The 23,662-nt window shown below is 35.9% G+C and overlaps 2 long non-coding RNA genes across 2 annotated transcripts; both read right to left on the bottom strand.

Annotated features, from left to right (window-relative positions):
* Positions 1-258: 258 nt before the first annotated feature.
* Positions 259-2,088, bottom strand: LOC147502729 (uncharacterized). The gene is made up of 3 exons (XR_015220049.1): positions 1,695-2,088; positions 1,335-1,375; positions 259-729 (listed from the first exon to the last, which is right to left on the bottom strand). It is a non-coding gene; the product is annotated as an uncharacterized LOC147502729 (long non-coding RNA).
* A 19,617-nt stretch (positions 2,089-21,705) lies between these two features.
* On the bottom strand, positions 21,706-23,441 carry LOC147502730 (uncharacterized). Its single transcript, XR_015220050.1, has 6 exons — positions 23,399-23,441; positions 23,209-23,327; positions 23,024-23,113; positions 22,801-22,936; positions 22,101-22,723; positions 21,706-22,027 (listed from the first exon to the last, which is right to left on the bottom strand). It is a non-coding gene; the product is annotated as an uncharacterized LOC147502730 (long non-coding RNA).
* Positions 23,442-23,662: the final 221 nt, after the last annotated feature.

The raw sequence follows: 23,662 nt of genomic DNA on the forward strand, positions 1-23,662 counted from the left end.
AACCGTACTATATCAACTATATCTAATAATCAAATAATAAATATAAACTTACTCTTTACTTACACTGGTATAGGCAAAATCATAGAGTAGGTCACACACTACACCATAAAAGGTGTTTACTAACGGTTATATCCGTTACTTATATTTTTACTAACGGTTATATCCGTTAGCTCTAGGGCGTCACTCTCACTTAGGCCAAAATTAGTAACGGATATAACCGTTAGTGATAATAATTTTAGTAATGGTTATATCCGATAACTAACTGTTGATGACCCGATTAAAATTTTCATTGATGACCCGATTAGTAATGGATGTGCTATTTACTAACTATTGTTTGTAACAGAAATATCCATTTGTAAATTGTAGCCAAAAAAAAAAAAAAAAAAAAATCTTGGGTCAAATAATATTATTTAACCCATTTTATTTTGGGCTACTGTTGGCTGAACTTTGCACTAGCACACCATAATAATAAAAAAATGAACTCCATTCATTTAAACTGACTGATCTGCCATTCCTAACACAAAGTGCACCACTCAATCATTCAAGTCACAAAACACACGTATCTCATTCATTATAAATATCAAGCAGTCTTGACCAAAAAAAAAAATTACCGACAAAATCAACCACATCTACAGATCTAATTCACTACAATTACACTTAATCTGTCGAATCCAAAACTTCATCTTTTTCTCTTATATGTTTCTACATGCAAGGCTTGCTTCACAACACCTGCAAATGGTATAAAAAAAAAGAGAAAGTTATTACAATTGACACTACCACTATATAGTAAAAATAAGTCTAGCTATACTAGAAAAAAAAAAAACCAATAAAAATAAGTCGATCTGCTAGAAAAAGAAAAACCAAAATAGAAACGGTGCGTATATAGGGTAGCAACTATAGTCCTACATGAAATATATATAATATGCAAAGTATACCTAAAAAAACAGGTCGATCTCCTAACTCAAGTACAAAGCTTTGATTTGTAGATAATAGCTTCTTGTAGTTTTGTAATGGAAGTGAGTCGCAGAAGTGATAATCGAAGAAACCCTTCATCGATAAGGAAAATGCCCAATAAAACTTACATATTATATGAAAATCTAAAGCTATTCAGTTCAACTTGATTAATTTTATAATATTAGAGGTACCACACCATGGCGGAACATTTCTAACATATTTTTAGTGTAAGGTGCGTAAAATCTAAAAAGTGTATCAAAGAAATGTATAAAGTCAATATGTATATTGTATCTTATGCCATGGGCAAGCCCACTTGCATGTCTCATTAGACTCACATACTATGTATGAACGTTCACACATAAAGAATACGATTCACATACCTATGTTAGGTCTAGCTCCTTGCTGAACCACTTTGGTTAATCTGCATCGATTGGAATCGGGTTAGCATTTGATGGAATTGACAATGAAGGACATAGAAAAAGTTCCAAAACTTAGCACAAGGACACTACCATCAGCTAAAAATCTACCTCAACATTGATGCACAATCATACAAATCTGAAACTTATGGACAACAAAACTATAGATACATGGCTTTTACTGAACCCACAAAAGTCCAACCAGATATATATAACCTAGCTTGCAAGCACTTCAAACCTACCTAATCCAACAAAACATACTAAGAAAATTAAGGAGTATGACAAATTTTTGTTGTAGTAAGTTTTAAATGAGTTTTCACTAACCAGATAGTTTAAGCCAATAGGGCATCTGTTTTCCAGTTGTGAAAGTTGCCTTCACTTTTCCCTTTCTTTCACCAATTATCTGGCTAGTAAGAACTATATCTCAATTTTTCACTTCAATGTCCAACCACGTAACCCAAGCTAAAGTTAGCAAACACAATTAAATTTGTCGGAGCTGCATTGAGTTATGTCCGTAGCACTAGGAAGCAAAATAATTTATCATATGATGATGCATGGTATTCAGGGATTTTAATACGCTATAACTGATAAAAGAAAACCAAGATAAGCATTTAAAATGAATCTCTTTGTCTTAAGTAAGCATGCCTATTTTGCAACGAACTCCATGACTTGAGCTGCACTTAGATTGCTACCAGGTTTTCTCACAACAAATGCCATGGGAATCTACCCCGCTTCTTCATCGTGGGTTTTTGTCATAGTGATGCAAAAGAGTGAATCAGAAAAATTATGAGCAGCCTCAAAGTCAACAACACGGAAAATCAATTAGCATTTAACGCACGACGCGAACTCGTAATTAGTAAATTTTACAATGGCAAATTTATCGGAAAAGGACCATGAGGTTAGATTTAGATCTTGCAAAGACACCGAGTTCCAAGCTTCTTTTTAAATCAAAGAAATTGAGTGAAATGATTCATATAAAAGTTAACCATTAATAGGGGACTATAGGTGACAAAATATTAGATTCTCCACCAGACTAAAATAGAATTCTATTCAAAAAGTATAAATAGTGGAATATCGTTGGATGTGTATACCTGTTTTTACCAAAAAAAGTCGCCTTAATCTCATACTTCCCACATAAAAGAAGAGACCACCCAGACGAGTTAATAATAACAATATCTCAAACATATTAAGTGAATGTTTACTAGTCATCTTTGAAGGTCGATATAATTGGACCAAGCGGCCGCCCTTCCACATATTAAATACACATAGGTTTGTTCAATAAAGTACCAAACAGATATTCACTTATCCATCAACCCAATTTTCAAACCCAAATCATAAATCAATTAAGAAATGACAGATTCCAAACCCCATATTATGGAACGAAACATGGATAGCACTTTGCAATAAAGTGTCTGATGTCCACTCATCGAATATCAACTAATAAAAGAACCATATATTGCAACTAATTTCAAAATGGATTCTAGTTGTACCAACGCATAGTTGTTTGATCATATCATAATAAACATGGTTTAAGTAACGTACGTTGGTTGTAGTCCAAGCGGGTACCACTGTAATTGCATGAATCCCAGTACTCCCAACAGAAAAGATTGGCTTTGCCCCCTCAATGTATTCTTTGACATACTTCGGCGCATAGCTAAGTTGAACATCAAGAAATATATATTGAGCTAATAAGTACGAAAATCAAGTTCACAAAGATTATAAAAACAATTATGATCTACTGACCCTTTTGCAAAGTCGAAACGAAAATCCTGGAATCCGACATTATTGCGGAGCCAAGATATCCACTAGATAATATCTTTCCGAACAAAAGTTTGGGTATGATCTATGTTGGGAATCTCGTGGAAGTTGTCACCAGTGCTTTGGTTTCCCTAGACTAGTCATGCAAACAGGTTTACACATGTACAACTCTACTTGTTGATGAAATATCTAAAAACAGTACTTAAAGCAATTCAGGAGGGAAAACGAAGAGCAGAATAAATAATTTTTACTAGTGCACCAGAACAAGAGGTGACAACACGTTCATCCCATGATAATGGCACCTCATCATAAGGATTATATCTTCCCCCATTCCCTTGGGTAGTTCCAACAAGATGATTAATAACGATGTCAGCCATTGCTCTGACATTGTACTGCTTCATCTTTTGCAGTAAAGTTTTTAACAAGTGCTCAGACCCATAAGCGAAGTTTAGGGAATAAAGATTCTGTACGTGGTAGGTAGCCTTTAAGAGAGGTCAAAAGAAGGAGATAAAACCACAAGCTGTGTATACGTAAAGTAACAAAATTGGCAAACCACTTCTAAGATAGCTGACCTTCAGGTGAGAAGGAATCTGTTGCATGTGGTATCCATACTGATGTAAACCCAGATTTTGAAATATCAGGAACCTTTCAAAGTTTTGCCACCAATCATTTTTATGCAACCCCCAATTGAAAGCCTGGTTTTCATCAAACCAGTGAGCATAACAAGCACGTAGTATAGACAAACAACGTGGTATTGCATGGATTTATTGTAAACGATCAATTCTAAAGCACACAGATCGTTCCTAATATTCTCGTTTTAATAATATATAACAAGTTTGAAACGCTAATACCACAAACTAATATTGGGGGAATCCTGTGTACAGATAGAAATATTTTCCCAATCAATTAAAATATTTAAGATGCCATCTTTATCGACTTTACCTGGATAAGGATTTCCTTTCCATCCCGTAGCACTGTAACCGCATATGATTACAAATGCAAACTGTAGTCAGCATCGGCGAGTATTAGAACATGTCCTTCTCCAAAGTACATGTTGTAAGGTGTTGCACAATAACCCATTGAACATAATTAGTTTTTTGACTAAAATATTTATATAACAAACAATTGAAATAAAAATCCACAAATAAGAAAAAGCAATACTCTGATCTCCCTCCTGACATATAAATCAAAGAGGAAACAAGCAGTTGCTTATATTGAAAGGACGTTACCTGATATTTGTACACTACTTAAGTCCCAAAAATCAAAATCAAAATAGGAAAGAAGAAAGCAAATCGAGCTGCATATGTGTCCTACAACAAATATATACAAATTTTAGTGAGTAAAATTTTTAGCCATTCAATGACATGTGTGTCAGGTTCTACATGGCCAGAAGTGGACATGGATCCAATTCAGTTTAATAGGCTACTTAGTTTAGTTCAATCAATAGAGCACTAACCCCAGCTATTAAACCAACAAAGATTTAACCTTTTACGTCAAAGAAACTTAGCGACAACAGGGAAACTATTGCGAAACCAGCAGATAATAGTTCCTCTTGCAAACAAAAGAAAAATGACAGATGGAAGAGAAGAAACAACAGTACCTCAAATTCCAAAGATACCTCCTTTAAGCGAAAGGTTCATACATAATTAGTTATATATGCTCCTATAATTCTCAAATTGAGAAACCCAAAAAGAAAAATAATTAGAATTTTGTGCTAGAGAGAAATCAGACAGAAAGGGGGTTTACCTGATTCATCTTCCTACTTTAAGCTAGCTTTCCTCCTCGATCTAGTTCGTCGTCCTAAACCATAGAAAAAAGAGAGAAAGGTTCCTCTAAAGTTTGAATAAAAATGGTTGTCTTCCTCTTTTGTGGATGGATCCGGAACCCTAAACTTCATTGCAAGAGGAGTGGGAACTCGTGTAGGCAGACGAGCTTGAGAGAAGAGAGTTGTGACTTGTGAATAGATCGACCCTTTCGGATTTTGGACTTTATTTAATAATTTTTTTTTAAGTGTGTTTTATTTTCACTTACTCTAACGGATATAATTGTTACCCAAAATTAGAAAATAAAGAAATTCTTGGATAATAAATATAAAAAAAATGCAAAATAGAAGTAAAGTAACGGATACTACAATCCCTAACGCTTATATCCGTTAGAAAGCCAGTAACGAATATAAGTGTTACAAATGAAAATTTTGCACTGTTACAAAATGGCTATTCTGGTGTAGTGACACCTGCATAACTAATCAATTCAACCCACCCTTCTGCAAAACCTTGTGAATGCAACCTAAGTTATAATAGAACAAGTATATCATATACCTAATTCTAAACATCTCATTTGAACCAACAAGAACCATCTCAAAGACCAATTTCACAACCACCATAAATCATTTATTATCGATTTAACATACGCTCGATATATCGTCACAATTATTGTTTAGAGTTTCTTCAAGTGTCTCTAGAATCACGTCGTCTCTATGTCTTACCTAGTTTCCCTAGCTACCACAATCGCTACCCAACGCCGAACATGTACATCCACATGCCTCCCCTCACATAATGAACCACTCCATGCGTAGTTACCCTAAGCGGGATATAACATACCAGGTAACCCCCACATGAACGCTATTATGTGAGTACTGCCACTATTCGGCATAAAATATCGCGCGTCTCGTTCTAATTTTTGTGAACGGAATAATCAAGCCACTATTCGGCTATGCGGAAGGGCCATTTTAATTCACTGAAATGCCAGAAGAGCCAATCATATCACATACGCCCATCACAAGGGCCAAATCACATGAGTTGTGGTAAGTAGGTTCTAGGATTTTTGTTACGTAATTTATTCAAGTGTCATACATTCATGTCTCATAATAATTCTTGTTCTATCTCATGCCAGTATACTTAATTGTACTGATGCTCAATGTTTCTCGTTATAATAAAATCCACATTATCACGTGTCAATACTATTCATTGCACGATATCCAAGCATCTCTATATTAAAACTCAAAACTTATTATTTCACGTGCCAATCATATATTGCACTACACCATATGGAATATCTCAAGTCTTCATAAATATTACAATTCATTTAAGTAGCAACTCATAATAGTAATCAATCATGTAATGTATTCGTTCAATATAGGTATGTGAACCCAATATTTATATGTTTTACACACTACTCACGTCAAATCTTAATTAGATAATGACAAACAAGGTTATACAATTTTCAACAACATTTTATTATTACATTTGTCCATAAAATTAAATATGTGAAAATTTTGGAAAAAGTCAACATTCAACATTGACAAAGTCAAATCATGTCGGTTCCATGGATTCAATGGTCAACGGCCAAAGTCGTGGCTCGTGTCGATTCCATATTCATGTCATAGCTAAGGTAAAGGTGCATGGCTCATGGGCTCATGGCTAAGGTCATGGCTCGGACCCAACTAGCCAAGCCCATGACTCAACCAAAGATTCAAATAATGTTAGCCGGATCCACATAACAATAATGACCCAGCCCACAAAATAAAAGAAAATCGGCCCATGTAAACAAAATTTGAACTGGCCCCAACAAAAAACAAAACTAAGTTCCAGCCCAAAACAACTAATTGAACTGGCCCAAACAAAGCTTAAACTTTTCGGCCCAAGGCCCAACAGAGGTAACAGGTCGTCTCCCTCACTTCTTCTTCCTCAACAGCAGCCTCCACCATCGGATCGACCACCACCAGTTCTTCTCCTCCTCCACTCATCACCCCATCGATTTTGATCCTTGGAAAAACCCCAACGACTTTAATTAAACACAAACCTTTAATTCATTGCTTCGATCCCCTTCCTCCAAACGGAATCTAGATCGCGCCGCCATTAACACTCATCTCAAGCTTCAACAACACTCTCCAGCCAACAACCAAACCTTCATCCACCAAAACAACCTACCTTATAGACTACATTGACAACCCTTACCCCAAACCCAATCTGGACCGCCATTAACAGTCCTTCAGAGCTTCGCCAACCCCCATTCTACAGCACTCAAACGTCCCACTAACACCAAACATAATCCAACCAACACAACAACAATTCCACAGATATAATAAACATTATAATGGTTCAGATAAAATAGCTAATATACAGGATAATTTCTCTGACTTGTGCCGCCATTAACGACCTCTTCCGAGTTCCAACAGTTAATTTCAGAGTTTCAATGATTAAGTAAATAACTATACTAACATCTAACCAGTCCAACAATTCCACAGGATGAGAAAAATAACGACATAGGAAAAACAGAAAAATTGAGCGAGAACAAAAACTCTGACAGTAAAGCTTTTGTGAAATAGAGTAAAAATATAACTACTCACCTGTATCACGAAAAATGTATCTAGAATATGAAAGAAAAATCGATTCCACGCCGGCTAAAATACGCATGATCCGTGCTCCGTTCTTTGTTTTAACTTGTCTAGTTCTAATGAAAAATTAGTTTTTCTTAAAAACCTTCATTTTTTTTGAAAAACCATACCATTCTAAAGAATTCTGCCATAATTTACTTTAAGAAACTTTCCATATTTTCTCCCATAAATTTTGGAATTATTCTCTCCCTGTTTCCTTATTAATACAAACTCTACATATTATTTTAAAACTTAAAAACTTTCCTATTAAATCATTTTCAAATCAAACAAACTATTTTCCCTTCTTTTTTCCAAAAAGTCAAACATACATATTCACTCCACTTAACTTAAGGCTTAGTCAATATTACATTACTATTATTATTATTATTTTACAAAATAATTAATTTTGGACATTTAATAAAATGAGGGTGTTATAGTGTTAGCTTAAGAAAGCGTATTACTCACGGAGAGCGTTCTCACTGAGTTGATCCTACAGTTGTAGGTCCTCAACTAGTGGGAATTGGAGAGGCTATGGAGCCTATGAGCTTAAGAGAGCGTTATACCCAGGTGAGCGTCGTGACTCGAGTGAGTCTGTCTGCTCTAGTGAGCGTCCTGATTTGGAGATCGCAGTTGATAGCTAGCTTTGTATTGGCCTTAACTATAGGTATCCTTAGTTTTGGAGCTTTGATTGACCTCTGGGATCTTGACAATAGGAGCGAAGGCAACCTCTGGGGTCTTGACAACAGGAGCTGAGGCGACCTCTGGGGTCTTGATAACAAGAGCTGAGTTGACCTATGGGGTCTTGACAACAGGAGCTGAGGCGACCTCTGGGGTCTTGACTAGTGGAGTGAATTTTTTGACAAAGCCCCCAGCGTTCTCCTTTGATGTTTTGGTTTTGACCTCAGCGACGAAGTCTTTGGCCATCGTGGTGCTGGCGAGCTCGCGTTTGGTTCGGATGGAAGCCCCAGCGGGATTGTTCAAGAGCGCTCTGATTTGGAGATCGCAGTTGATAGCTAGCCTTGAATTGGCGTGACTGTAGTTAGCCCCAATTTTGAAGCCTGATTGACCTGTAAAAAATGCGAGCTAGCACCAAAGAATTAGTAATTCTGGAGATGCATAGAGCATATGAACATAACTGACATGTTTAGATGGCAACAATAAGCCCCAGTTCAGAGATGGTTGTGGCTAGCCCCTAGTTTGGAGCTTGATCGACCTGTAAAAAATACGAGCTAGCACCAAAGAATTAGTAATTCTGGAGATGCATAGAGCATATGAACATAACTGAACATGTTTAGATGGCAACACTAAGCACCAATTCGGAGATGGTTGTGGCTAGCCCCTAGTTTGGAGCTTGATCGACCTGTAAAAAATGCGAGCTAGTACTAAGGAGTTAGTACGAACTAATAGTAGTAGTTTAGGAGATGCATGGAGATGCTGCCACTTGTTGTTCTTCGGTGAGGCCTTCACGTTTCATGCCTTCTTGTAGCTTGATATATTTGTCTACTCGGGCGTACAGCTCTGCTAAAGTTTTTGGGCCCGTGTCCACTTGTGCTCATAATGCAATATTTTCCTGCCTGAGCTGGGTGATGTGCTCGTTCATTGTACTTAATTGACTTGCTAGACTCTGGATTTGAGCTTCGAGGCTTGCCATGCTTCGTGGGTTTGAGGATTTTTCTTTTTGGTTTTGGGATTTGTGAAGTGGTTTCTCAAGAAATCTGAGACCACAGACGGCGTCAATGTAAAAGAGTGTTTTAGTTATCCCTTACAAATATGATAGGAAAGGAGATTGGATTTAGAAATGGGAAAGACCGAATTCATTGTTTGAGCAAACTGCCTACGTATCTATCTCTTGATTCTGAGGGGAGAGAAGAATAAGGTCTGACGTAGTTCATGCAGGTGGTATTTATAGTTGTTGAGCATGTGGATCTGCGCGACATGTGTACTGACAAGTACATATGTGTGGTGGAGATTAGGGATGCGTGTAGGGCTGGTGTTAGTAGGAATTCCGTAATGATGAGGAGTGGTTGCAGTAGTTCGTATATTGCGGTAAAGGGTTGTGGAAGTATGGCCCTGGTAATGATTGCATTTGGACAAGGGATGATGTCATGAGATGAAGCGTTCTGATTGAGTTCGTCCGTTCGACCTGCGTCACCCTGGAGCGAGCTCATAGGACGAACATCTTAGATCAAGCAATGATGTCGTTGCTTGTAGTACAAGCTGAAGTAGACCGCCTACATGAGGCGAGTCGATTATGAAGCGAGTTCAAAGGACGAGGACATGAGGTTGGTAGGATATTTCTGTTATGCTGGACACGTGTCTGATATTTCTAGATGAGAATATTACTCCCTTACAAGCACCACAAGTGAAAAGAGAATCTGATGCAACCGAAAAAATGGTCATATTTGAATCAATGTAATTTAAGTTTAGGACTTTGATAGTATCACTGGATAGTAAGCTGGTTAGAAGGAAAGTGAGATTAGTGGGACAAAGGGGTTGAAGAGTTAAAGGATCATGACATGTAGGGAGAGTGAAAGGGTATGGAAGAGAGAAGTTATTGCATACTGAAGATGCACAGAGGTTGTAATAGTATGAAGGATCATTGCTTGTAGGCAGTGGCGGAGCCAGGAATTTGTTCCAAGGTGAGCTGGCGGTGAACCCCGCAAGTTTCCAACTCATATCAAATAGTGTGTACATGTGATTATTAGTTGGTTTTATTTTGGTTAAATAATTGCATATCTAATTGTTTGACAAATTGTTAATTTCTCTGGTTAAATTAATATTTTGAAAATCAAAATTATATAAACATTTTAGATAACATAAATTTTCTTATTTTGAAAGTGTTGGATGACAAATCGAACCTACTAGTTTGGTTAATTAGACTAAATAAAATTGTTAATATATTTTTTGCTTTAAATAAGGTGTTTAACTAGTAGTCTTATATAGCCCATAATATGTTTTTACTTTTTTTCCCCCTCTTCATTTGTGAATAAATAATATCACTTGGGCGTAATGCAAAATATGCTTGTGTAATGCGGCAACAAAGAAAAGTTCACTTGTAAATTTGTCATGTCAGCTGTTCTAAATTCTAACGGCAAAATAAGCTTGTGTAATGCAGCAACAAAAAAAAGTTCACTTGTTCTAAATTCTAACTACCAAGATGTTTTGTAGTAATTTAGTTTATACAAAATCTAGTACACGCCTGTTATACCTGTGCTCCAGCATCTGGGCCCTCTAATAACCAAGGGGGTGAAGGTGTATTGCCCCACAAAGTCTATAACCAAGGAGCATGCAAAATGACCAGACTTATCATATCACTTCTACTTTTCATTCATTGGAGAGACCCATGTGTTATGCATTTGTTTTTCATTCTTTGGAGGGACCATGTTTTCGGTTTTCAGGTGAAGCTTAAGTCAAATTAACATGTCAATTACCAAATCACCTTTAGACCCAGCAAACTAAAGCCTTTATCTATGGGCAAAATAGTCAATTAATGAATATAAAATAAAGCAACCCAAAAATATTTTTGCTAAAATCCAAAATTCAGGGTGAGCCAGGGCGTACCCTGGCCCCCCTGGCTCCGCCACTGCTTGTAGGACTTGGTGGTGTTAGAGGTAGGTAGTAATGGAAGTGTTCGATGAGATTTAATTCGGGAAATTAAAAGATAGATGGACATAAGAAAGAGAAGAGAGAGACTTGGTTATGTGAACTTCGGAAGTTGAGCCATGGGCAAAGGAAAAATGGAGGGATCTATATTGTTTATACGGAAGTTGCTCATGTCTCCGACACGCCATGCCCCCCGCCTCACCATGGCCCACACTCACCACAACTATCCCCACCAGGGCCAGCTCAAGCCAAAATGTGGCCTTAGGCGAGGCCTTTATTTCCTAAGCCATCTATAATCACCAAAAAAATTCACTATATATTCACAATTTTATTATAAATTAAGAGCGAAAATCTAGTACCATAACTCAAATTGAACGAAAAAATGACAAGAATGTAACCAAATAAACATCAAAATTATAAATAAATAAAATAATAGATTCATATTGAAATTAAAAAACAAAAACAAAAACAAAAAAAAAACAAAAACAAAAACAAAAACAAAAACAAATTTCACAAAAACTGTGAGTATTAGATGATGAATTGATGATTAACCATTTAGAACTCAAAAGTGAAATTGACAAATGGTTAAACTTGAAATTGGTGAAGTAGAACAAGTGAGAGAGAAATATTTAATGAGAGAAGTGTAATGACAATTTCTTTAATTAAGACAGTTTAATTAAGAGAGAGAAGAAGAAAATGCATAAAATGTGGAGATTCTTTCACTAAACATGGGATTTCCCATTTGTTTTTATTCTTCTAATGAAACAATTTGATTAAATAAGCACACTCCTACAAAAACTGAAATTACTACGCGCTTGTAGCCATTGGATTCATATTAATACATCGAGATGTCATTTGTGCGGTGGACTATTGGATTGTATATATACACTCCACATTAATTCACTTTGAAATTTAGTGCGTGGATAGAAAACCCATTTGTAAACAAATTGACTATCATATCCTTTTTTTAGTGTTTTTTTCTTTATAAAATTAGGTAATAATAAACAAATATGTGGATAAATTAGGAAATATGAGGCCTTCCAAATTTGAGGCCTTAGGCGCCCTAACTCGCCTAAGGGTTGAGTCGGCACTGGTCCCCACATACAAAACCAGTGGCCCCACATACCCCACCAAACGATCCAATACTCTAGCTACACACAGTTACACAGCACACATCCCACCATTTGGATATGCCAAGTCATAAGTTGGATCTAATGGATTTAATGGATTTAAAGTGGATGTGCGGCCCCACACCGACCTTATATTATTAGATAGACTAGGCATCATCTATGCCTATGACATGGTTTGTTATGAGGTGTTTATTATGTTGTTTGTGACATCAATCTACATCCAATTATTTTCAAATGTGTGGCCTATGTGGGAATTTGTAGACATTTTATTTTGAAGTTGTTGTTTAATTTGTGTCATTTTGAAAATTAGAAAATTGTCTTTGAAAATCAATATTTATGTGTCCATCGCTCAAGAAAGCGAGGATTGTCTTAACTTTCTTTGGTAATTGAGATAACAAAGCCTCTTCTCCAAGCAAACATTTCAACAAAAATAGACTACGACATTGAACACATGAGTTTACTTCCCAAGTCAGTTATTATGCAAAACCTTTGTTAGATACATCTACTTAAGCTTTGAGACAATTGTCTTAACTTTCTTTGGTAATTGAGATAACAAAGTATCTTCTCTAAGCAAATGTTTCAACAAAAATAGGCTACGACATCGAACACATGAGTTTACTTCTCAAGTCAGTTATCATGCAAAACCTTTGTTAGATATATCTACTTTTGACTTGGAACCGGAAAATTCAACCCAAAAATTAATAACGTTATAAAATCATTCCACCATTATTAACAACTTAATCCCCACTAAAACACTTTTTCTTTTACAGAAAGGCATGACTAAAATATTATGTGAAGTTTGTATTTCTTCAGCACCACTGCAGATTTGGCATGATGTCCATTGGCTCACATAGAACTGGAGCACATGTCTCTGCTGTTACACCAAATAGATTCCCTGAAACTAATGTTTTCATTAACTGAATTATCAAGTTCTTACATCTTATATTTATACTACTCATTTACACAGAAACGGTTACAAGTCTATTTCAAAATGATGAGCTGTTGCAATCTTATTTGTTGTCCACTGCTGAGTTGGCGCTGACTTCTCTTGTCTCTAGCTTTGACTGAGGTCTTCCTTAATACCCCCTTTCAAGCTGAAGGGATTACTAAACACTGACAGCTTGGATAATAGCAGATGGAATCATTGAGATGATAGACCTTTAGTAAAGATATCTGCTACCTGATCCTGTGTACAAAGATACTGAATATCAACTACGTTATTAACAACCAACTCTCTTATATAGTGATAATCGATTTCTACATGCTTAGTGCGAGCATGAAAGATAGGATTATTGGCTAAGGTTATAGCACTGATATTGTCATAGAATATGAGAGGAGGTTTCAGTACAGTAATATGTAAGTCTTTCAATAGTAAGCAAACCCAATAGATTTCTGTAGCTGTGTGTGCTAAAGATCGATATTCAGCTTCAGTACTTGATTGTGCTATAGTATGCTGTTTTTTTGTTGACCAAGAAAGAAGATTACTCCCCAAAAATATACAAAATCCAGTCGTAGATCTCTTATCAATGGGACAGCCAGCCCAATCTGCATCAGTGTATGCTTGAACAATGAAGGAACTCTTTGTAAACCACACTTCATAATCAATTGTACCTTTCAGATATCTGATGATCCTCTTGACTGCTGCTAAATGAGTAGACCTTGGAGAGTGCATGAACTGATAGACTAAATTAACAGCAAAAGAGATGTCAGGCCTAGTCCAAGTAAGATATTGTAATGCTCCCACTAAGGACCTATAAGTTGTAGGTTCTGCTAACAACTCTCCTGAATGAGAATCAAATTTACAGCTTGATGAAATAGGTGTTCGAGCGGGTTTAGCATCAATCATGTTGGCTTTTTGTAATAAATCATAAGTATACTTTGTTTGACACAAAAATATACCTCTTGAATCTCTTTGAACCTCTAGTCCCAAGAAATAATGAAGTAAACCTAGATCCTTCATAGCAAATGTAGAACTCAGCTGACTGATGACTTGCAGATACTCAACATTAGATCTTCCTGTAATAAGGATATCATCCACATAAACTAGAATGTAGGTAATAGACTTTTGACCTTTTTTAATGAACAAGGAATGATCTGCTTTGCTTCAAATGTAGTGAATCCAAGTGCCAATAATGCTTAAAATAACTCCTCATACCAAACACGAGGGGCTTGTTTAAGTCCATAGATGGATTTCAAAAGTTTACAAACATAGTGAGGCTTCAGAGGATCAATGAACCCTTGTGGTTGCTTCATAAAAACTTGCTCCTTTAAGTGACCATACAGAAACGCAAGTTTAAGAACCCTATCTTATCACTTGCGGTTTGAGTGTACACTAGAATTCGGGTTGGGTCAGATTTGACCAACCTGACATAACCCGACCCAATCCAAATTGGTCGGGCTAAGACTTGGATTGAAAATTTAAAGACCGACTAGGGCTTAATCTCGGGCTGAGATTGAAACATTTGAAACTCGGATTATGCCTCAACCCGACCCAACCCGCCCAAGTTTCACCCCTAGGCCAGACCCACATTTATGAATTAATAATAATTCATTTAAGGTCATTACAAAAACAATTAGGGGGGGCGAGGGAGGGGGGGGTTCAAAACTATCTAAGCCATCCATCTCATTTAATTCATTTATAACACATTTAGTATCTTTTAAATGTCATTGAAAATTAGCTTCAAAGGAGTTTCAAAATGATCTAAGCCATTCATCTGCATCTATCAAATGCAGATCTTTATAAAATCCCGACCACCCTTTGTCTTCTCATTTTGTTTTTCAAAACGATCTAAGTCATTCATCTGCCTCTATCAAACGCAGATCCTTAGAAAATCCCGACCACCCTTCACCTTTTGTCTATCCATTTTGTTTTTTGAAGTAGGATATAAAGAAACATCATTAATGTCATAACTAATTTTGATAAGTAGGAAATGTAAGATCTAATTAATGCGGCGCCAAAAAGAAAAAAAAAAATGATTAAGTCACTGAAATGCCAAATTAATTGAAACCATTTTGAATAGGATAGTAATGTCTAACAAATTATTCAAAATGATTCGAAAACGTAATAATAACCAAATTATTCATGTAGGAATTATGGTAAGCGACTATTGGGGTGGTGTTAACTCTGTGATGTACAACAACTTAATCTATATCGTCCCCACAGTTCGAATATCATTAAGTATCCGCCTTTTTTTTAGGGTTTTCTCCAATGGTGAGTTTTGGTTTTAGGTGCGGCTTGTAGATGCAGTCATAAAGATATAGAAAAGCTTTATGTTTTGAGGTGCTTTGAGTAGTATAAATTAGAAATCTGTCTTCATAAGATGTTGTGGTTGTCTTGTTTGTAATTCTATCGGTGTTTGACAGACTATCCATTTCTGCAAAAAATAATAATAATAAATAAAATGAATGAATAAATAAGGAATATTAATTATAGTGGAAGCAACATAGTTACATAGGGAAATGATGTATACAATATACAAAGGAATGATTTATCAGGTTGAGGTCAAACAAAAAAAGCAAGTATATATTGTACAAACCTGACTATTGTTATTAAGTATGGTATGGAGTATAAGAATTAAGAAAAAAATATATATATTGAGTAATGTTCTTTAAATTGATAAGGTATCTATAATTGTGCGCAAAATGTATGATAAGAAGGAAAAAAATACATAAGAAAATGGAAAACCATGGCTTTGTTAGGATGAAGAAAGTTTTTGAATTGATTGTGTTGGGATTGTGATGAAATGCATCTAATTTATGCACAACAGTACATAAAATAAAAGTTAGATTGAAGGGAAGATGTTTTACAGTACTAGGAAAAAAAATTAATAGAGAACCATACCTTTTAAACCAATTCACTTGATTTTTGTGGACCATGCGATTTATATAGGTAGACAAAGCGTAACGTTATAATTAAAAGTGTAACACCATATCAAATGAGTTACTATTACCATAAGTACAAATGAGTTTCATTATAATGAAGAATTATAACAACTTGAAGGGTTGGTTTTGGAAGGTGGAGTATTATTGTTTGTCAGAGTGCACGCCAAGAAGCCGATAAGCTTGGAAGTGAAAAAACCCCTATGTATTTAACTTGATGAGTCAATTTGGTAGCCGTGACTATTTGTTTTGTTTATGGTAAAAGACAATTCAATAAATTTAAGGGTCAACAATAAAATTTTAAAGACATACTGAATTTTTAAAGTTGTAATAACCTGTTCGATTGGTGGGACAATACTGTATGTAGTGGTTCTTTGTTGGTGAGGGGATAAAGTAGCGTATGATATGAAAGCCTAGAAGAATAAATTAGCAAAACTCATATGCACATCAATTCAAAGTAAAGTACACACAGAAAAGGTACCCTTTGCCTAGAAATATTTAAGCAATCATCATTCATTCCCGTGTTTAAGTTAAAGGAATAACGCCAACACCATATTCAAAACAGAAAGTTTTAAACACATAGAAAACTGTAAATGTAGACGACTCGAGCAAATAGTAAACTGAAAAGCAGACGACACAAGCAAAATGAGTTCCAACTTTGAAGCACGAAATCCCAAACCGTGAAGTAGGAAGGAAATGACAAGATTGTGTAGTTGCCTAGCACACATGTCCTGCATCAGGGAGAAGACAGTCATGTGATTTTATGATGATTCATTTTTAAATGATAACCCAAAAAAAAACTTTACTGGATTGGACCAAAGGGTTGAATAAGTACTGACCCACTACTGAACCCTTGATTTTTTTGCTTGGTGGAGTTCAAATTCCATATCTTGGCTTGAAACCTCTTTTCCAGTTACTACATCTTCTAAATCGGTGCTTCCATTTTTTTTTGTCCTGTATTTAACTACAATAAGTTTAATGAAGGTGAAACAATACTGTTTTTTAAATAAAGGGAACAGAAGTATACCTCACCAAGCACTTCTTTTGTAAGTGTGTCATTAACATCCACAGTAGCTGGGAAAATTTTGTAGATAACAAAAGATTGGTTTTCCTTCGTATTTTAACTGAAATAATTGATTTTCACTTGGAAGATGTACTCTCTTCTAGCAACTTGTTGCAATGCATCCTGGACGATTTGTGGGCCATTTTTCTGAATTTTGAAACATTTTTTTTTAAATTGGTGAGAAGAATGTTTTTTAGTGTCTAAAAGCAAAAATTGTGATATGAAAAGTTATAGGGTGTTGCCTTCTTGTAGGAGTCCACCAATTCTTTAACTGGCTTTTGAATTAGGTATTCAGCTTCTCGATCAAATGTAACAAATTGAGTAACCCCTGACGAATCTTCCACATCCATTCTTAGCATGTACCTGTACACCCCAAATAAAATATTTAAAAAGTTTATCTTGCAAAAGGAAAAATTCAATAAGGGATTAATGATTGACCTCTCATTGTGGCTTCTAATTTCAAGGTTACAGTCCGGACAAACACGCTCAACAACCTTCTTGTTGCAGTTCTTGGTGCTGCATGAAGTATAATACCAATTCGTGTCGAAGGCACAATGACATTTCCGTTTACCTGTCATTGTGAACTTTCTTCAAACACCTTGTGATCAACCCACACTTAGGCTTGGGCCTCAAGAGGAAGTTTTTTATTCACCTGTCATTGAGACCTTTCTTCAAACACCTTGCACTCAAACTAATAGCTCTCTACGACACATTCTTTTCTTATACTTCTCACTCGTTTAGTTTTCACTCAGAGACTCCACCAGCACATATCTCAAGTTTTCTCACTCTCTATGTCTCTCAAAAATTAAATTATAAGCTTTGTAATAGGTTGGGCCTAAACACTATGGGCCTAAGGCCCATAGCAACACCAAAAATGTTTATAACATACACACCATATTCTTGGGAGGCAAGGGTTATCAAGTGACCTAAGAAATGGGGCGCATTTTTCCAGCATACAGAATTACAGACTGTAATTTAACACTCTCCCCGAAAAAAGTCCACCTGAATGCTGACTCTAAGAGCTTTAAAATCCTCTTCAAATGCAGATTGTAAAAGCTTTTTGTACTAATTATTTATTTCAAAAGAAACCATCTCCCAATGACAGAGCAGTGTGCAGTGTTCTACAAAATACAATCAGGTCGATGTACTACAACGACACATTATTTTAGATCCCATTGTGCAAGCCTCCTTAAACATTACATATATTACTCCAAGCAAAATTGAACATGAATATTACAGCAGTGTTCATAATAAAACCCAAGAGTCAAACTAATAGCAAACTCAAATCTAACAGTAACTCATTCTTCTTAATGCCCGTGCCTTCGGCACGGATTTCATAAAGTGGCATTCCAGATAGATTGATTCAAAAGTACATATGTATTTAGTGTAATGGAAATGGAGATTTGAGAAGTAGGCAACTCAAAAAGTATAATGCGGTAATAAATAACAACTTATTTAGTAATGAGTAGTTTTATTTTAAAATTTGTGTCACTAATTTACTGAAAGCATTTGGAAATAGGTGAATATAACGTATAACATTATTAGTAAGGAAAACACGGGTAATTGGATAACATAAAAAAAAAATTAAAATGTCTTGAAAAGTAGTTCGTTGTTAGCAAACTATTCATCAAGTTGAAGTCGATGTAATAAGGTTATTTGGTTAAATGGCTTAATAGATAAATGCATAATTGAGGATTGAGATGAACTTCATCCATATAAGGTTACGGTTGTGAAATGGTAGAAGTACTATGAAATCCATAAAGCACTTTGAAATGAGGCAAATTGCAGAGCTTATATCAACTATCAAGTAGGTCAGTGCCTCCGATTATTTCTTTAAATACAGAAGCTCTATGTTTTCTAAATTTGCCATCAATGCACTTCTAGAAGCTTGGATGTGATGGAGATACCAAGAACATTATTGTTGGCTTATTATAATTTATTTGTATACACAAATCTCTTGGAATTTGAATACACTAAGTTTTGTAATGTTAATCTGATCGGATGCTATCATACTAATATCTAAACCTTTCAATTCCATTAAGTATAATATATCTAGCATCTCGACCATTACAAAAAGATAAAGTTAGTCTTTCTATTGTTTTTCCTTAATAAGAACTCCACGCCCAATTCTATTCGGAATCATTTAACTATTCTGCATTCAACTTCCGAGTTTCTTCAAGCAATCTGACCCAGTTACATGAAATATTGGTTGTCTCGATATGCTTCAATTGTATATATACGAATCCAGTCATCCTATTATGTCCCTTGTTTGTCAAAGTTCCAAGTATCTCCTTTAGAGCTTTATGGACTTGCATCTTCTAAAGAGTATTAGAACACGTAGTTGTAGCACATTCTAAATGTTGTACACAATAGCATAGACCAATGCCCTAATTGTGTCAGATTTTGCATTATTGTTTCTGGTACTCATAATCCAATACCGGACCATCCTAAGTTAAGACAATAAGCAAAATAGGCCAAGAGCAATCACTTACTAAAATAAAATGAGAGGGAGAAAAAAAATAGCAAAGAAAGATGTGCATGCAAACACTTCATTTCCAAAATAAGATCATTTTTTAAAAAGGCATTGTGCATAGAAATAAGATCATTTAAAAAAGGCATTGTGCATAATGAATGGCATGGCATTTCCAAAAAGAGGCAGCTCAATGAAAAGAATGTAATATCTTAGTGCATTTTGGGTGGTAAACATTGTGCAAAAATATCTTAGTGCACTTGTAAGTTGTTAGCATATTTTGATGTAGAAAGTCAAGTTATTTGTTATTGAATTGTGTTGATTGTTATTGAATTGTGTTGATTATTTAAATCAACCGACAGTGTGTGTGCTTGTGATAGTATGAACTGTAGGACAATCTGCCTATCTGGTACGGTTGACGCATGCCTAGTGGAGCAATTCTTTTTTTTTTGCGCATCGAAGTTCTTATAAGCTTTTTTGATTGGTGGACTAGGGTGGGATTCAACTGGTTATAACTTGTGTTCTGTGTTAATGATGCATTTGAGCAAGTGTAATAAACCTATCATACAACTCGTGCTCACAGGAAAATGGTGAATAATTGCAAAGGCCAATCCACGAGGTTTCTTAGTCAGACAATATAAGTCCGCGGTGTCTAACTCACAAACTCTATAACTAAATGACCTAATTGTTTGATTTCAAGGGAGAAAAACACCAACAATATACCAATCCAAAGGAACTTAGAATACTATTTAAACAAAAAAAAGGAACCTAAGAATCGAGTGCAACTCTCAAAGCAATCAAATTTGAAACTTTGAATACAACGAAAAAACAGGGCAACTAAGTTAGTACATTACAGTTGTTCATAACAACTTTAAATAGAAACATGGTATACCAAATCTCAAAATCTCCGTATCTTTTTCACACAACCAAACTCCAAAAGGTTTTTTGGTAACTGGTATTCTGCTAAGTGGTAACATCATTTGACATACCAAGCAACAACACGTTAGCAAAGATCGCAAGATTAGCACAAATAAGCAAAGAATAAGAAATCGATCGCTAGTGACAACAACAACAACATCAGCCAAGAAGCGGCAACATCAGCAAGATCGGGCCAGCAGCAGGAGGTAGCATGCATGACGCAGCAGTAGCAGACATCAATCCACACACACCAAACACTACACCATTAAACCACCGTCCACCTACACGACTGCACCAGCATCACCTATACCACTACGTAGTAGACACATCACCACTCACCAGCACCACCTACACCAAGTAGTAGACACCAGCACCACTACACCACCTCCCACCGCACATGACCACCGCACACACAAAAACCAACCAACACACACTCACCACACTACTACCACATGCCAGCACCACCACACACTACCACCCGCCACCCGCAAAAACACACAATTAACACCACAATTACATACCAGCCAGCACAAACACACAACACCACCAGCACATTCACACACACATAACAATAAAACATCATCTTCGCGAGACCTGCAGTTTAACTTCCATGGCATTTCAATATATTACAAACACAACCCAAATCTATAGTTATCAAGCCAAAAGTTATCAAATTCGGCTCAAATTAACACGATTTTACTATAAAAGGAAACAAATTAACTTATAGTGAAAAATTAGTGCCACCACCTCAAAAGCCACTTCAATTCAAGCACATCAAAGTAGAAGAAACGTAGGGTGTTGCCTTCAATTGAATCCTACGCCAAGCACATCAAAGTAGAAGATCTCCACCACTTCAAATCCACTTCAATTCAATCAATGTGAATGTGGGGTATGGAAACGTAGAAGCATCAATGAGCAAAACCCATATGCACATCAAAGTAAAGTACACACAGAAAAAGGTACCCTTTGCTAGAAAAATTTAACCAATCATAATTCATTACCGTGTTCAAGTTAAATGAATAACGCCAACACGACATTCAAAACAGAAAGTTCTAAAACACACATAAAACTGAAAGTTCTAAACACACAGAAAACTGTAAATGTAGACGTTGCGAGCAAATAGTAAACTGAAAAGCATACGACTCAAGCAAAATGAGCTCCTACTCCGAAGCACAAAAGCCCAAATTGTGAAGCAGGAAGAAAATGACAACATTGGCTAGTTGCCTAGCACACATGTCCTGCATAAGGGAGAAGACAGTCATGTGATTTGATGATGATTCATTTCTAAACGATTAACAAAAAAAAAAGCTATAATAGAATGGACCAAAGGGTTGAATAAGTTCTGAGCCACTAATGAACCCTTGATTTTTTTGCTTGGTGGAGTTCAGATTCCATTTCTTGGCTTGAAACCTCTTTTCCAGTAACCACATCTTCTAAATTGATGCTTCCATTTTTTTTGTCCTATATTTAACCACAATAGGTTTAATGAAGGTGAAACAAAATTGTTTTTTAAATAAAGGGAACAAAAGTATACCTCATCAAGCACTTCTTTTGTAAGTGTGTCATCAACATCCATAGCAGCTGGGAAAATTTTGTAGATAACAAAAGATTGGGTTTCCTTGGTATTCCGACTGAAATAATTGATTCACTTGGAAGATGTACTCTCTTCCGGCAACTTGTTGCAATGCATCCTTAACTATCTGTGGGCCGTTTTTCTAAATTTTTAAGCATTAGTTTTTTTAAATTAGTGAGAAGTATGTTTTTTAGTGTTAAAAAGCAAAAATAGAGATATGAAAAGTTATAGGGTGTTGCCTTCTTGTAGGAGTCCACCAATTCTTTAACGAGCTTTTCCATTAGGTATTCAGCTTCTCGATCAAATGCAACAAATTGAGTAACCCCTGACGAATCTTCCACATCCATCCTTAGCATGTACCTGTACACCCTAAATAAATGATTTAAAAAGTTTTTCCGGCAAAAGTTAAAATTTGATAAGGGATTAATGATTGACCTCTCATTGCGGTTTCTGGTTTCAAGGTGACAGTTCGGGCAAACACGATCAACAACCTTCTTGTTGCAGTTCGTGTTGCTGCATGAAGTATAATACCAGTTCGTGTCGAAGACATATCATATGGTTGCTTTGCAAGTGTATGTTGCTCCCTATTTTACGATCATAATGACCTTTAATAGAATGTTGGGCAATGGAAGACAGTTGTCTTTAATGGATTGAATGTTACCTTATTGGATTCATCTAGTCCCAGCTCCTTTAAAGTGTCTAGTGAAACCCTACGGTTTCTAAGTAGTTCATCCTCAGAAAAGCCCTCTTTTGTAAATGAATCCTGCTTTGCTATTTGTACTTTGATATCCCCGAAACTATATAATTAAGAATGACAAATTTTGTAACGCATGACATGATTAGTAGGTAATATGGTAAAGACGAATAATAAGATGACCACTGACCTATTTTTATAGTCGATAACATCCGGGGTGTCTAAATTTATGTAGTAATGTAGACCTTTGTGCCATTAAGCGAGGAAAGAGAAAAGTTGCCTACAACATAGCATTAAGACACGAAATATGCATTATTTTCCTTAGGAAAGCCCAAAAAAATGGACTGATTACACATAGGTGGAATAAATATGTACCTTGGAAAACTTTTGGATTAAGTGAAGTGGCAATGATAATCACATTTTCTTGTGTCAAAAGATCATTTGGAAATTTTTCGGTTAAAGCACCCCATAAAGCAATTGTCAACTCTGTGACACTGAATATAAGATCATTTATGTTAGAAAAGAAATACATAGTGCTTATTAGAGATGAACGTCGGCAAGTTACCTCTTATCCATGAGCACAATCTCTTGAAAAATAGTTCCATTTTTGTTTGTGATCTCACCGATTCGCTTAAGAAGACCAATAACATCTTCATTATTTTTTTGACATAAATGTTAGAATACAATCCTTAAGAGTTTATTAAGAGGTGAAATTGAAACTTGTAGCAAACTATTACCTATAAGGTGAGTCTTGTCGTGAACTCCGCCGGAAAGGGTGTCGAATTGGGAGAAGTTGAATTTGTGCCTTGCAATGTGGATACCATCTCCA

Source organism: Coptis chinensis, chromosome 4 (genome assembly GCF_015680905.1).
Source record: "Coptis chinensis isolate HL-2020 chromosome 4, ASM1568090v1, whole genome shotgun sequence".
NCBI classification, from domain to species: domain Eukaryota; kingdom Viridiplantae; phylum Streptophyta; class Magnoliopsida; order Ranunculales; family Ranunculaceae; genus Coptis; species Coptis chinensis.